The 13,803-nt window shown below is 45.0% G+C and overlaps 1 protein-coding gene across 11 annotated transcripts in view; it reads left to right on the top strand.

Moving 5' to 3' along the window:
- The window catches only part of CELF4 (CUGBP Elav-like family member 4), an 888,518-nt gene that overhangs the window by 701,732 nt on the left and 172,983 nt on the right, over positions 1 to 13,803 (top strand). The gene's annotated exons all lie outside the window — the stretch shown is intronic.

Here is a 13,803-nt window from a genome sequence, read left to right as displayed (position 1 = left end):
AGGTTAACAAAAATAAATGTTTTTGCCTTATTGAAACAAAATGTGTTGACACGCTTGAAATGAAATGATTCGACATTATCAAAACAAAACATTATTGATGTTTCTCAACTGAAATCTTTTAGAATTTCTATTCCACAATAAATGTTTAAATTTGATGTTTTGTTCCCATTCAAAGTGAAAACAAATTTAGAAATGTTGAAATTTCCCATGGAACAGAAATTGTTTTCCAACCAGCTGTAGGTATTTGATTGCACTGGTGTAACTGAGGGCAACAAAAGAAAGGCATGCAGGGTGAAAAATGGACAGAGAGGTAGTAGACAGATAGTTTAGATTATATAGCAAGCAAACCAATACAGTGTTAGAAAGGAGACTAGCAGCCTAAGTCTGTCCTCATTTACCAATATACAATCCCAATGGATTTCCAAGAGCTGAGAAGGAGAATGGTTGAGACTTTGGACCAGCTCTCTGGATTCTATTCCCAGCTTTGCCACTAACCTGCTGCGTTACAAAGTCTTTTAATCTCCCTTTATGTCAGTTCCCCAGCCATAAAATGGGCGTGAAAATAAAACTTCTTTTGTGTTTCTTCTTTCTGCCTACAGTGTAAGCTCTTTGGAGCAGCATCTGTCTCTCTCTATGGGCTTGTCTACACTATTGCATGGGGTTGATCTAAGATATGCAACTTCAGCTATGTGAATTGCGTAGCTGAAGTCGATGTACTTAGATCTACTTACCGCAGTGTCTTCACTGCGGTAAGTCGACAGCTGGCACTCTCCCGTCGGCTCTGCTTGCGCTTCTCATTCTGGTGGAGTACCGGAGTCAACGGGAGAGCGCTCAGCCGTCAATTTATCGTGTCTAGTATAAATCGACCCCCCGCTGGATCGATCGCAGCCCACTGATCCAGCGGGTAGTGTAGACAAGCCTTATGTGTATGTACAGAGCCTAGCACAATGGAGGCCTGATCTCAGTTGGTCCATCTAGGTCAGTGGTTCTCAACTCTGGTCCACTACTTGTTCAGGGAAAGCCCCTGCTGGGCCAGGCCGGTTTGTTTACCAGCCGCGTCCGCAGGTTCGGCCGATTGCGGCTCCCACTTGCCGAGGTTTGCGCTCTAGGCCAATGGGGGCTGCGGGAAGGGCGGCCAGCTCATCCCTCGGCCCGTGCCGCTTTCTGCAGGCCCCATTGGCCTGGAGCGGCGAACTGCAGCCACTGGGAGACGCGATGGGCTGAACCTGCAGACGCGGCAGGTAAACAAACCGGCCAGGCCCGCCAGGGGCTTTCCCTGAACAAGCGGTGGCCCAGAGTTGAGAACCACTGATCTAGGTGCTACCCTGATACAAATAATGCTGATAACTTTAGCAGGAGTTGCGCTTCTGTTTGTGAAATCAGCACTTGGCCCTCAGCCGTTTTATGTAGGAAAGATGTTATTTAAAATGATGAGTTGTGCTGCTGTGTTTGTTTTGTTTTCTTCTTCTCCTTCTTCTCCTTCTTTGTTTGTAGATGTAGAGAGAGAGAGGAAGCCGGCGAGTTTATAAAAGCGAGGGAGAAAGGAGTTGAGGTATTTTCTGGAGCTCTTTAATGACATTCTGTATAATTTGAAAGTGGAGAGGGGGGAGAAAAAGGGAATTAGCAAAAAAACTGGCAAAAGAAAAGTGGAATGTGGAGAGAAGCGTGTGGATGAATTTTAATGCAATCAGAAAGCTGTAATAATGGTAATAAAGGAATATATTCAGACGTCAAGAGAGGGAGAAGGGAACAGGACCCGCGACGCCAGAATTTAAATTAGACATAGGCGTATAATTCTCTTTTTTTTTCTCCCCTTTCTTCAAATGAAGGAAATGGAATTTTTAAGCACGGCGAAAGAGGGATTAACAATTGGCAGGTTTTCAGCCCTTTGTCTTTTGGCGAATCCCATTTAATCACCGTCTTTAATATTAAGGAGGCTGCAGCCAGGCAGGGCTGTCTCAGGCTTGGGGGAAAAGGGATGATATACAGAGGAAAAGAGAGATAACAGTTAGGTTCAGGCGATTGTGAGGAAGTGTTTCAATTACCTCCACTGAAGTCTTTAAAAACTGAAGTTTAATTTGATCTGAAATGCCGTCACAGCTCCTGCAAGAGAAAATATGTCCTTTTTCCCCCACTTTCCATGTCCGTGCTGTTACAGCAATTCAAGGCTTGAGTGGTGCAATGGATTAATATCCTGGCTTTTTAGGCTTCTGGCGAGGGTTTCAAACCCTACAGGTTACCTGAGAGATGAATTTAGGGATTTAAACTTATTTTCTTGACCTACCAGCCTTCACACCACTGACCCTGCAAAGTTTGTCAAGAATCTTTTAAGATTTGCACTGAACAGGCATGAAAATTGAACTGCCCTGTAGGCTCCGTCCATACTATGTGCTATATCAGTGCAGAAGAGTGTAAGAATTAAGGTGTGCTAAATTCATCGCATCCAAGTTCTGTATCAGAACTGGATCACAGGAGCAGAACTCAGTGTTTGAGCTCTCTCTCCAAGCCGCACTTACAGGTACTGATGCGGTCCAGAGGTAACTGGACCCGATATTAATTTGAAGTATCAGTTCATAGTTAAAGCTGTGATGGCTTTATCTCTCTAATTGGGAAATCTGATCAGTTATATTTTGGATTGGTGAACAGATTCTGATATATAAAAATACCGAACCCACAACTTTTTAAGAGAGTCATAAAAAGTTCAGTAGTGAGAAAAATATATCTACTTGCACACACCACTTCTACAGTGTTCTCACCTCCTTTTGTGTTTGCTTCCCATTAATATTCCAGTGAACTAGTTTACCAGCAGGGATGGTCATGGAATAGTGAATTGTAGGCAAATGCTGCTGACTATTCAAGAAACAAAAACTGATTTTCACAACCAGAAACCTGATTCGAAGTGTGATGGTGGGAAGAAAAACAGGCCACATGATCTTCACATTGAATCAAATATCAGGTCAGATTTTGAATACTCACCAAAAAGCTACACACCAAGAGCCATTCACAGAAATGTTTTAGCTGAGAATTTCCGGTCATGAATAAACTGGGGAGAATCCTGATCTGTTTGTGGACAATTCAGAAAAGGGGAAACTGTGTTCTACTCTATTGTGAATGAACCTATAGGGAATAGAATTGAAATTCATCTTAGAAAATATTAGTTGTGAACTATTTTTCCCAGCTCTATACTGAACACCCGGAATGCCATAAAGGAACCTGCCATTTAACACGTAAGTGTGGAATTACACCTCTTTTTGCTGCCCTAAGACAGTGGTTCAGCTAGCCAGAACTGCTGGTATTTGCCTTGAAGCTATAACTAGAGCTGGGCAAAATTTGTCATAAAAATCATTTATTTGCTAAAAAATGTTCTTTCAGCTATTCACAAAATTTGCTAAAAAATGTTCTTTCAGCTATTCACAAAATGCCCAGAGGAGGAAATGCCATGGTGTACTTTCCCCTTCTTCCCTCCCCACCCAATAATCTTTAGCCCAGTCCTTAGGGAACTCACCAGGGATGTGGGAATCAAAGTTCAAATCCCCGCTCTGGATCAGACCTGAACTGGACTTTTTTGGTTCAGTAAAAATGCCCCCAAACATTCAGATACAATTCGACTTGAACTAATTTTTTTCTCCAATATTTCAGGACTGCCACCAAACTGAGAAGTCAGTTATTCCCCCAGCTCTGTTCATTACCTTAGGACAGGGGAAGTGATACTCCTGTTAAAAGGGTATTTCAGTGATTGCAGGAGTGATGAAAGGTGCTAGGGCTGAAAGCTCTGGAGGTGAAAGACTTCTGTCGATCCCTGAAAAAGGCAGAGTGTAGCCTGCTCCCCACATTTTGCCTGGTGAGAGCACTTCGAGGCGTGAGAGCGGAACTCTTTCTCCATTGCCCATACAATCTGTGTCCCGCTCTTCTGACACTTCCAAGAAAGGCACCATCTAAGGTCAGCAGCGGTGGAGTTGCTTTGGGATCTGCCTAACAGGAGGTGAACTGAAACTGCTTCTTGTTTCGCCAAGCCAGGCTTGTGATAAGCACTGAGATAGTCCAGTGGTGGGTTAAACTTACTGTGGGCAAGGAAAGGGTTATTGACATTGAAGCAACTAATTAGATTACCAATTCCAGGCATGCAATTAAAATAGCTCCAGTGATGTACTAGTGAGGGGTCATATTGATATGATCCAAGTGCTGAAAGAAATGACAGCCGTAATCCCAAGGCAGAGCAGGATTGCTGGGGAGATTGTCGGCTGTGTTTATTACAGATGGGTGGGGGGCTGAATTTGGGAGGCTGCTTCTGTTGAAGGTTGCTCAGAGATGACAAGCTGCGCCTCTGACATAGCCTGCCCAGCGGATGATAAGGAGTAAACAAATGGCAGTTACTAGAGGACAAACTGGAACCTCACCCAGCCCCCCAAGCCTTACAGGTCCCCGGACTTAAATCCCCAGTTCCAAAATCACTTGCTACCTTTTGGACTGAAGTGAATACAAAGCTAGAAAAGGGCCTGTTTTGCAGTTTGGCTTGAACTCATGCCCTTGCCCGGAGGAACACACTGCGTTTTGGCTTAGGGCCTGATCCATCTTCCATTGCAGTCACTGGGTGTTTTTCCATCATCGGCGCTGGGCGCTGGATCAAGCCTTTAGCACCAGATTGTGACCCCCTTACTCACACTGAGCAATGCCGTACTCCAAAATAGCCCCGCTGACTTCAGCAGGTTCTGAAGGTGAGCTACTGGGATGAGTTGGTAGTCAATACGGGTCAGGGTGTCAGAACCTGTTCTGAGCGATCCAGGCCTTGACCTCCAGGCGAGATCACTGTGATGCACTGTGTTTGCGGTTATCCTTGCGCACCACTGGTCGGCTGCGGGTAGTGAAGGATGCAGAAGCACAATCACTCAAGGACCTTTTCCCAAGAGTCACTCTGAAGTCAGTACTTGCTCCCAGCCCTCCCAGGGGAGTCAGGCACCTAACTAGCCTTGCTGCCTGTTATTCAACAAGGCTTTACATGAGGAGCCAGAGTCTTCTTTGACTCACCTCTTTTATACATCTTTTGACTCCGCTGGGGTAGCATGGGGCATTGAAAGCTTTAATAACAGCATGTAGCTCTGAACTTCTCAGGCTTCTGAGAGCTTTGTCAGTGCTGTGGTTGTTGCTCCATAGACAGAGATGGGTCTTTTTGCCCGAGGGACCAAGGACATGGATAGATCCTCAGCACATCCCTGTCAACCGGGCTGGAGCACCACCATATTCATTTTACAGTGTCTTTTTTATTCCAGTGCTTGTAGAGTGCTTAGCAGAATGGGGCCCTGATCCTTGATTGGGGTCCCTCAGTGGTACTGTAAGAGTAATGGTAAAGACCATCCCTCCTCCTTAATAAGAATAATGAAAGACACAACGGTTATGTGACTGTGCCTGATAGGACACAGCAAATCTGTGGCAAAACTCAGGATAGAACCCTGACCCCCAGACTTAAAAGAAGAGAAGGATGTTCATAGGCTCAGTGAAGATGAGGGGCATTTCATCTATTGCTTCTTTCCTTTGGCATTTCCGATGGTGATTACTTTATAGGAACTCTCTGACTTTGTACAGCATGGCCAGGATCTCTTTAAAATTCAGGACTCAAGGTGCAATTGTACAGTTAAAAAAAACCTTGCAAAATAAGTTTTTCAAGGGGGTAACTGGGGAGTAGCACGCTTACAGGAAGATGGATCTACCCTTCCCTCCATGGGACAATTAAAGCCCACACCTGGGCTTATGGCCATTTGCACTTGTCCCCATGACACAGCTGTTCGGATTTGCTGGTATTTTCTCTAGCCCGGGCGTCTCTGAAGCTTCTGTCTCCAGCACCAGGAGACTGGCATCTGTGCAATCATAACTCCTAATGTAAGGGATATAAAGAATCTGTTAAATAGAACAAAAATGGGAGAAGGGGGAGAGTTACACCCAAGGAAACTGCTCCAGCTGAGATATGATTAGAGCTCCCAAACACCACCGGGTTGCGATGAGCAGGTGAACTCAGCAAACATTTTAAAGCCTGCAGCAGAATTAGAATGAGGATGTGTTGTTTGAAGGGGGCTATGTGGGAGGAGAGTAGATTTTGTTCTTGTTGTTTTGAGTTAAGTTGTTGGGGGCGATTGGGGTTTTCTGTCCTAATTTCCGAAACCGCTCCATTTTACAAGGTTCATGTGTTTTTCAGCAAGGTACCATGGAGAAGTTAATTAGCTAATTTACAATTAGCTACAACAGAATTCGTAATTGCTTCCCCTGTGGAAAGGGACATAATCATCATCTCGCAGCCGTAGGACTGCTGTGAGAATGGCAGTAGGAGCACGCGGCTCGGACCACAGGAAATGCCCTGCTTTTAGCCTACTGAGCTGCCTGATTAGCAAATGTGATGAGGGGGAGAGTTGTGGGGGGACTCCTAGACAGAGACTCAGGATGAGGGATTTAGCCTGAGCCAGCAAATTCAGATTCGGAACTGGAGCTGGTTCCAAACTTTCCCAAAGTTCAGTAGCTCAGATCTGGAGTTCCCTCCCTATGCTTTGGCCCAAGGTAGACACTACCTCTGTTCTGAAAGCTAGCACAGCTGAAGGGCTATTTTTGCTTCCTGTGGTGTAACCCAAACTGGCACGTGGGTCACTTGTGATCTGCGGGGAACTTTGCATCGAGCTGGCTGGTCACATGACACTAGCTTCACGCACCCCTCCCCCACCTTCTTTCCGGCTGCTGCCATTGGCCTGTAGGCTGCTTGCTGCAGAGAAGAACCTGGAGGCCTGTACAACCTGCTGGGAACAAAGAGAAGAAACCGGCCCTTGGTGCCTGTGTTAGCAGCTGCTGAGTAGAGCAAAACAGGAGCTGCCTTCCCAGGACACACTGAATGCAGCAGGGCCCCTCCTCGCTGCAGAGTGCATAGCCTGCTGGAGTAGGTAGCAGACCGCTGGGGAGATCCACTCTACCTCTCGCTCCCTCTCTGCTCGGGTGTTGGAGCATCTTTCCAGGGTGCTGGAGGAAACAGGCTCACACACCCTGCAGATGGATCTGAGCTCTGCTGCTGGTCACTAGTTGTATGTGCAATCCCAGTTGCAACTGGTGACATTTACAAGCAGAAAAGAATAGTAGTGAGACAAACAGGGATGAATAATACTAATAAGGAATTAATTAATATCTGGATTCGTAGCCAAAAGGCAGAAAGGCAGCAGGCTGAGCCCTGAATGTTAGAAAGTCAGCAGTTGCCTTATCGCATTTCCTCATGTGTTTGCCTTTGGCAGGATCTGAAAAGGTATCTGTTGTACCTACCTATAGAATGTATACACATCTGTATGGTCCCTGCTATAGCACACACACACACATCTGGATTGTACCTGCCTATAGAATGTACACACATCTGTATTTTACCTGCCTATTGAATACACACACACCCACTCATAATCTACCCACTTGTATCATATGCCATGGCAATGAGCTTGTTACACAGATACACAAACTCATAGCTTTTAAGGCCAAAAGACATGGTTGTGATCATCTCTGTCTTCCTACATGACACAGGCCACAGAAGACAGTTAGATCTATCTCTGTATTATGGAGGTACTGGTTGCAACTTCACAGATAATAAGGTTGAAATCTGTTTTTCTGCTCGAGCAGGGATTCAACCTCTTCGTTTAGTATGAAGAATACATACAGAGAGCGAGAGAGAGCTAGCTACACATACATGTGTGTGTGTGACCCTGATGTTTCCCCTAGGCCCTTCACAATCTCTGTGAGTATCATATACATCCTTTGCCCTGCAGAGGGTCAGGCATCCTGCATCTCATTGTCCCTTCTGTCTTTTGAATTAGCACTTTCCCCCACTCAACACTCAGTGTACAACATTCGATTATTGCACCTTTCTTGCCTGCCGTCTCCTTCCCTGGGCCCGTCTGACACCTCTGCCTTACGCTTATCATGGAAACATAACATTTAAATACAAATAGAACAGGGAATAATTTAACCCCTATTCACGCCAAGAGAGGTGCCCAGGCCTTCATATAAACACAGCCCGGGAGATTTATAGACACCGTATATTTAGCTAACAAGATACATTTCTTCACCCATGTGAAGCCAGTGACACTGACTCAAGCGAGCCCTAGCCGGGCTGACAGAGGAGCCTGCGGGTGGGAAGCCTTGTTACATTTTAATATCAGAGGTGTCATTAAGGGTACATCTTCTATATTTGTTTTTTTGGTTTAGTTTCTCCAGCTTTTGATGTCCCAGCAGAGACCAAGGTACCTTGCACTGTTGCTGGAATGGATGGGGAAATGTTGGCTACATACAGTTACTCTACGGGGAGGAAGGGTGACCTTGTGGTTAATTTATATTTTAATTTATTCATCATGTTTATTACTGTAATGCCTAGGGACCAATCAAGACTGGGGCCCCATTGTGCTAGGTGCTGTACAAACACAGAGCCCTAGAAAGTTCCTGCGCCAAAGACTTACAGTCTAAATAGGCAAGGCAGATGCAGAATAGGGGAAAGGACCAATCAACATAGTAGCTGCAGCTGGTCGAGCAGAGCAATCAGTGGGATGGCGGAAAACGACCTGTTAGGGAAGAGTGTTAGATAGAAGGGGATCAGCTAAATAGGAAGACAAAGGGAAGGGAGAGGGGTAAGGGTGACATAAAAGGCAAAAAGAGGGAGGGAGGAATGTCTGAGAGTCAGGCATAGAATGAGACTGAGGTAATGAGACCGCAAGACTGAGATCAGGAAAAGGAGGCTGGAGCAAACAGCCAATCAGCACTGAGCAGAGAAATCACAGTCAAAAATGTAGAAAATATTACCAGTGTCCACCAGTGCTGGCTTTATTCTTGCTGAGGATTCCTAAGAAGGAAAGGAACCAGCTTGATTCTCAGATTCCAAGTTCAGGTTTTTTTCTACTAGGCAGTTTTTACTCGTAAACTGAGCTTAATTGATCTGAAATCACTGAGACATAATAACCGTGGGGCTCAGTGGAGCTGTTTGTAGGGAGTCACTTTTCAGAGCATAACCCCCCTTTTTCTCCAGCTCAGTCAATCGGGATGATGATTTCCACCTTCTTCAAAGGGCTGTTCTGAGAATGACGTAGCCCATGGTTGCAAAACTCTCTGAATGTGACAAGTTCAGAATGTGGGGTATTCAGACCCACAGGCTTGCATGGAATTCAGATCCAAGTTTGGAAATTAACACACACACACAACGTTCCAGAATGGTTTGATCCAGGGGATTGGTCCAAGTCCAGGCCCAGTCCTGAACATTTGATGTCTCTCCCTTTCTGTTGAACTTCCACTGTGCAGACATTGCCTTTCCCTTTGCAGCAGCAAAATCAGCGTGATCTGAATGATGGGACAGTAACCCAGTGCAGTGAACTCTCATAACAGGATGCTCTGGAAGCATCCCCAATAGAGAGAGTATATAGTGTACATTCATCCCCATGCACAACACACCGTGTCCAATGCAATCCCTCTCCATTTTGCTCTGCTGGCCTAATGGCCTGACTCGTGCTCTCTCAGACATATTTGATGAAGTTGAGCCGAGTTACTGTGGCGCACAGCATGTCAGCCTTTTGTTTGGGACTTGGCAAAGCATCTGGGGGCACTGGTGGTGTGAAAGGTTCAGTGTAAGCTCATTAGTGGATTACGGGGCTGTAATTTCAGTCGCATGCAAATGAATCCAGGTGGACGTCGAGATCAGGAGCCCACTGAATGTTCCCAGCTGCTGCCGTGCTCCTCCGCTGTTCCCATTCAGTGCACGGGATATGTTATTATAACATCGCAATGAGCTTTCTTGCAGGGCTGGAATGCAAAGAGCAAACATAATGGTTGGTTAAAAGACTGCCTGGGAGCCGGTGGTTGTTCAAGCGACTCATTTCACCAGCCGGTTGTGTGAACATATAGGTGTCTGAGACAGCAGTTGCCATAAATCCCTGTTATAAAAAACACTAGGCAAATATTTTCAAAAGTGATTTGCAGTGCCCAAATTTGAGTCATCTTAAAGGGGCCTGATTTTCAGCAAGGCGGGTGCTCAGCCCTTTCTGAAAATCAGACCATTTTAAGGTGGGTCAACTTGGGTCCCAAAGTCACAAACCACTTTTGAAAATCTTGGCCCTAAAGCCATGGGTAAGTGAGTAGAGGGTCTCAGTCCAATAGCTGGTGGTCACGTGGCCACCTGGTGGACATGTCACAAAACTGGCGGTGATGGGCACCTTTTGCTCACTGTCTTCAGTGACTTGCGGATGACTGAATTTCAGGGAAAAGGGAGTCAAACCAAATAATAAATTATTTGCATAACATACCTAGATTTATGCTTTGCATAAACTAAACTAGACAAGGCAGTCTCAGGCCAAGTCCACACTAGGAACTTTTGCTGAAATTATAACATTAGTTAGGGGTGTCAATTTTGTCTGCCACATCGATACCGGCAAAAACCCTAGAGCAGACACAGTTATACCGGCATAAAAGTGCTTTTCTTGGGAGCCAGTATAGGCTTTACTGGCAAAAGCACTTTTTTGCCAGTATTAGCTATGTCAACACTGGGAAGGTTTGCTTCCATACCCATACCAGTGTAGTTATACCGGCAAGCATTTTTCTAGTGGAGACTTGGCTTCAGTTGTGTTCAAAGATCTCTCTTTTCCCTGCACCTCACCTCCATCTGGGGCAGCCAACCCTCCTTATCATAGAATCATAGAATATCAGGGTTGGAAGGGACCTCAGGAGGTCATCTAGTCCAACCCTCTGCTCAAAGCAGGACCAATCCCCAACTAAATCCTCCCAGCCAGGGCTTTGTCAAGCCTGACCTTAAAAACTTCTAAGGAAGGAGATTCCACCACCTCCCTAGGTAACGCATTCCAGTGTTTCACCACCCTCCTAGTGAAAAAGTTTTTCCTAATATCCAACCTAGACCTCCCCCACTGCAACTTGAGACCATTACTCCTTGTTCTGTCATCTGCTAACACTGAGAACAGTCGAGATCCATCCTCTTTGGAACCCCCTTTCAGATAGTTGAAAGCAGCTATCAAATCCCCCCTCATTCTTCTCTTCCGCAGACTAAACCATCCCAGTTCCCTCAGCCTCTCCTCGTAAGTCATGTGTTCCAGACCCCTAATCATTTTTGTGGCCCTCCGCTGGACGCTTTCCAATTTTTCCACATCCTTCTTGTAGTGTGGGGCCCAAAACTGGACACAGTACTCCAGATGAGGCCTCACCAATGTCAAACAGAAGGGAACGATCACGTCCCTCAATCTGCTGGCAATGCCCCTACTTATACATCCCAATATGCCATTGGCCTTCTTGGCAACAAGGGCACACTGTTGACTCATATCCAGCTTCTCATCCACTGTAACCCCTGGGTCCTTTTCTGCAGAACTGCTGCCTAGCCATTCAGTCCCTAGTCTGTAGTGGTGCATGGGATTCTTCTTCTGCACTTGTCCTTGTTGAACCTCATCAGATTTCTTTTGGCCCAATCCTCTAATTTGTCTGTGTCCTTCTGTATCTTATCCCTACCCTCCAGCGTATCTACCTCTCCTCCCAGTTTAGTGTCATCTGCAAACTTTCTGAGGGTGCAGTCCACACCATCCTCCAGATCATTTATGAAGATATTGAACAAAACCAGCCCCAGGACCAACCCCTGGGGCACTCCACTTGATACCGGCTGCCAACTAGAGATGGAGCCATTGATCACTACCCGTTGAGCCTGATGATCTAGCCAGCTTTCTATCCACCTTATTGTCCATTCATCCCGCCCATACTTCTTTAACTTGCTCCTTCTCCAAACCAGTTTTCCCCAGACACCTAGACACACAGTAGGGTTTTTGACTTACTGCTTTCTCTCAGGCTTTGCCTAGCCAAGGCCTAAAAAGATGTTTAATTGAGGATATGACTAGCTTTAATAGCGACCTTTCAAAGGTGTAACACTCCATCTCAGAGATTCCATTGCACAGAGCAATTTGCCCAAGGAGTAAAGTGGTTTCTGATGGGCCATACACATTGTATCTCGAAGAAGATGGTTTCATCTGGCTGTGGGGGAGACTTTTCTACAGTTGAAGCTTTCCCATTCTCCCTGTGCCCACTCAATGGTTAGGAAATATTCCTTCATTGGCAGATACATGCAGCCCATCACAGAGATGTGACCAAGGGGGATGCTGGAAGCCCCTCAGACTCATAGAGCTATAGAGAACATTTATAATATTTAGTCCATTCCTTGCCATTGGAGGATTAAAGGACTCGATTACTTGAGAAACAGTCTAGACAAAGCACTGAAAAATGTACAGTGTGGAAGTCTGAAACTGCACTATCCCATCTTCCTAGCTCCTATTTCCATGGTTCACAGTAGCTCCGGTTAAGACAGTCATCAAAGCTATCACTTTCCTTATGCATGCCTCTAGAAAACAAGCCTTTGAGCTGTCCATTACTTTAGCTGCTTCAGGTGAGACGGGAAAAAAAGAAGGCATGGGGATAACCCAGTGTGTTTTGTTCCTACTATTTCAGTTCTGCCTACTCAGATAAAGGCAATGTAAAGGCTGGTCATCTTCCTACTCTAGCCATCTGTGCATTTTCTATACGCTGAGTGCTCTTGGTTCATCAGGATCACCCTAATGGGGTAGGGTTCTAATCCACTGCATGAAAAATGACCTTTAGCTCAGTTTCTAAGGCAATTTGGTAATTTACAGATGACCCATTGGTATGTGAACATTGATCAAACCAGTTTAAGCAGAGCAGTTTGCCTAAATCACCACTTTCTCAATGAGTAAAGCTGGTGCAAATCACCCATGTTCTCAGCCAGGAAAGGAGTTTTGTAAATGGGCATTCTGGTCAGGTTCAGGTTATTAACATGCACGTTTTAAAAAAAGTCAAAGTATTTATTTACTAACATGCATTTATTCAAATTGGTTGCATCTGTTCTGTAAACTGCTTCGAGAAAAAAAAACATCTTGGTTCACACACATTTACATAGTATTTAATGAATGATGAGTCACACATTTATGAAGCATGTGTAAATTGCCTATTTACATACACAATGTAAACAATGTAAATTTCCTTTTTTCCCCTTCATGCAGTGATATTGTATAGTGCTGCCCGTAACAATGCAATGAATAGAAATCCATTCTAAGAGTGGATCCAGTGCCCACCAAAGTCCATGAGAGTCTTTCTATTGACTTTGGTGGCCATTGGACTGGGCCCAGGATGGTTTGTCGAGGTTTGTTCCTTTTAACAGCCGGGTCTACATTAGGAGCTGTTGACCAATATAAGTATAACGGTATAGAATAACGACAAAATGCTTCCAGTGGGGACACTGCTTATACTGGCAAAGCTTTGTTTTCACTGGTGTAGTTTATTCCACACATATAACACACCCAAGCTAAACAAGCTATACCAGTAAAAGTGCAGTTTTTCTGATAAAACTGCGTCTACATTAGCAGTTTATGCAGGCACAGCTGTGTTGATCAGGGATCATACCTTTTCACACCCGACTGACATGCCTGTACTGTAAACATAGCCTTACTATAAGCCCAAAGGTAAATACAATGCTTGCCATTAAAAAAACAACATCTACCAACAGAGCACAGTGGTCTAGCCCATTAGTTGAAATAGGAGCTATCTCAGATATCTCAGATATTTGTATTAGTACCTGTCCTATCTCAGATACTTGTATTAGTAAATTTTGGCTTTAAATGGTGACCACTGCAAGTTTGGGCAAGTTTGGGCAAAATCCATTCCATTGGCTTCAATCAGCTGACCTTCAAAAATAGTTTTCTCTGTGTAGAGATCTGTGTGTGTACATAAATGTGTTTATATGTATAACGT

This window comes from Caretta caretta, chromosome 5 (genome assembly GCF_965140235.1).
Source record: "Caretta caretta isolate rCarCar2 chromosome 5, rCarCar1.hap1, whole genome shotgun sequence".
Classification (NCBI taxonomy): Eukaryota; Metazoa; Chordata; order Testudines; family Cheloniidae; genus Caretta; species Caretta caretta.
The sequence above is the reverse complement of the archived record's forward strand: the minus strand, read 5'-3'. Positions and strand labels throughout refer to the sequence as shown.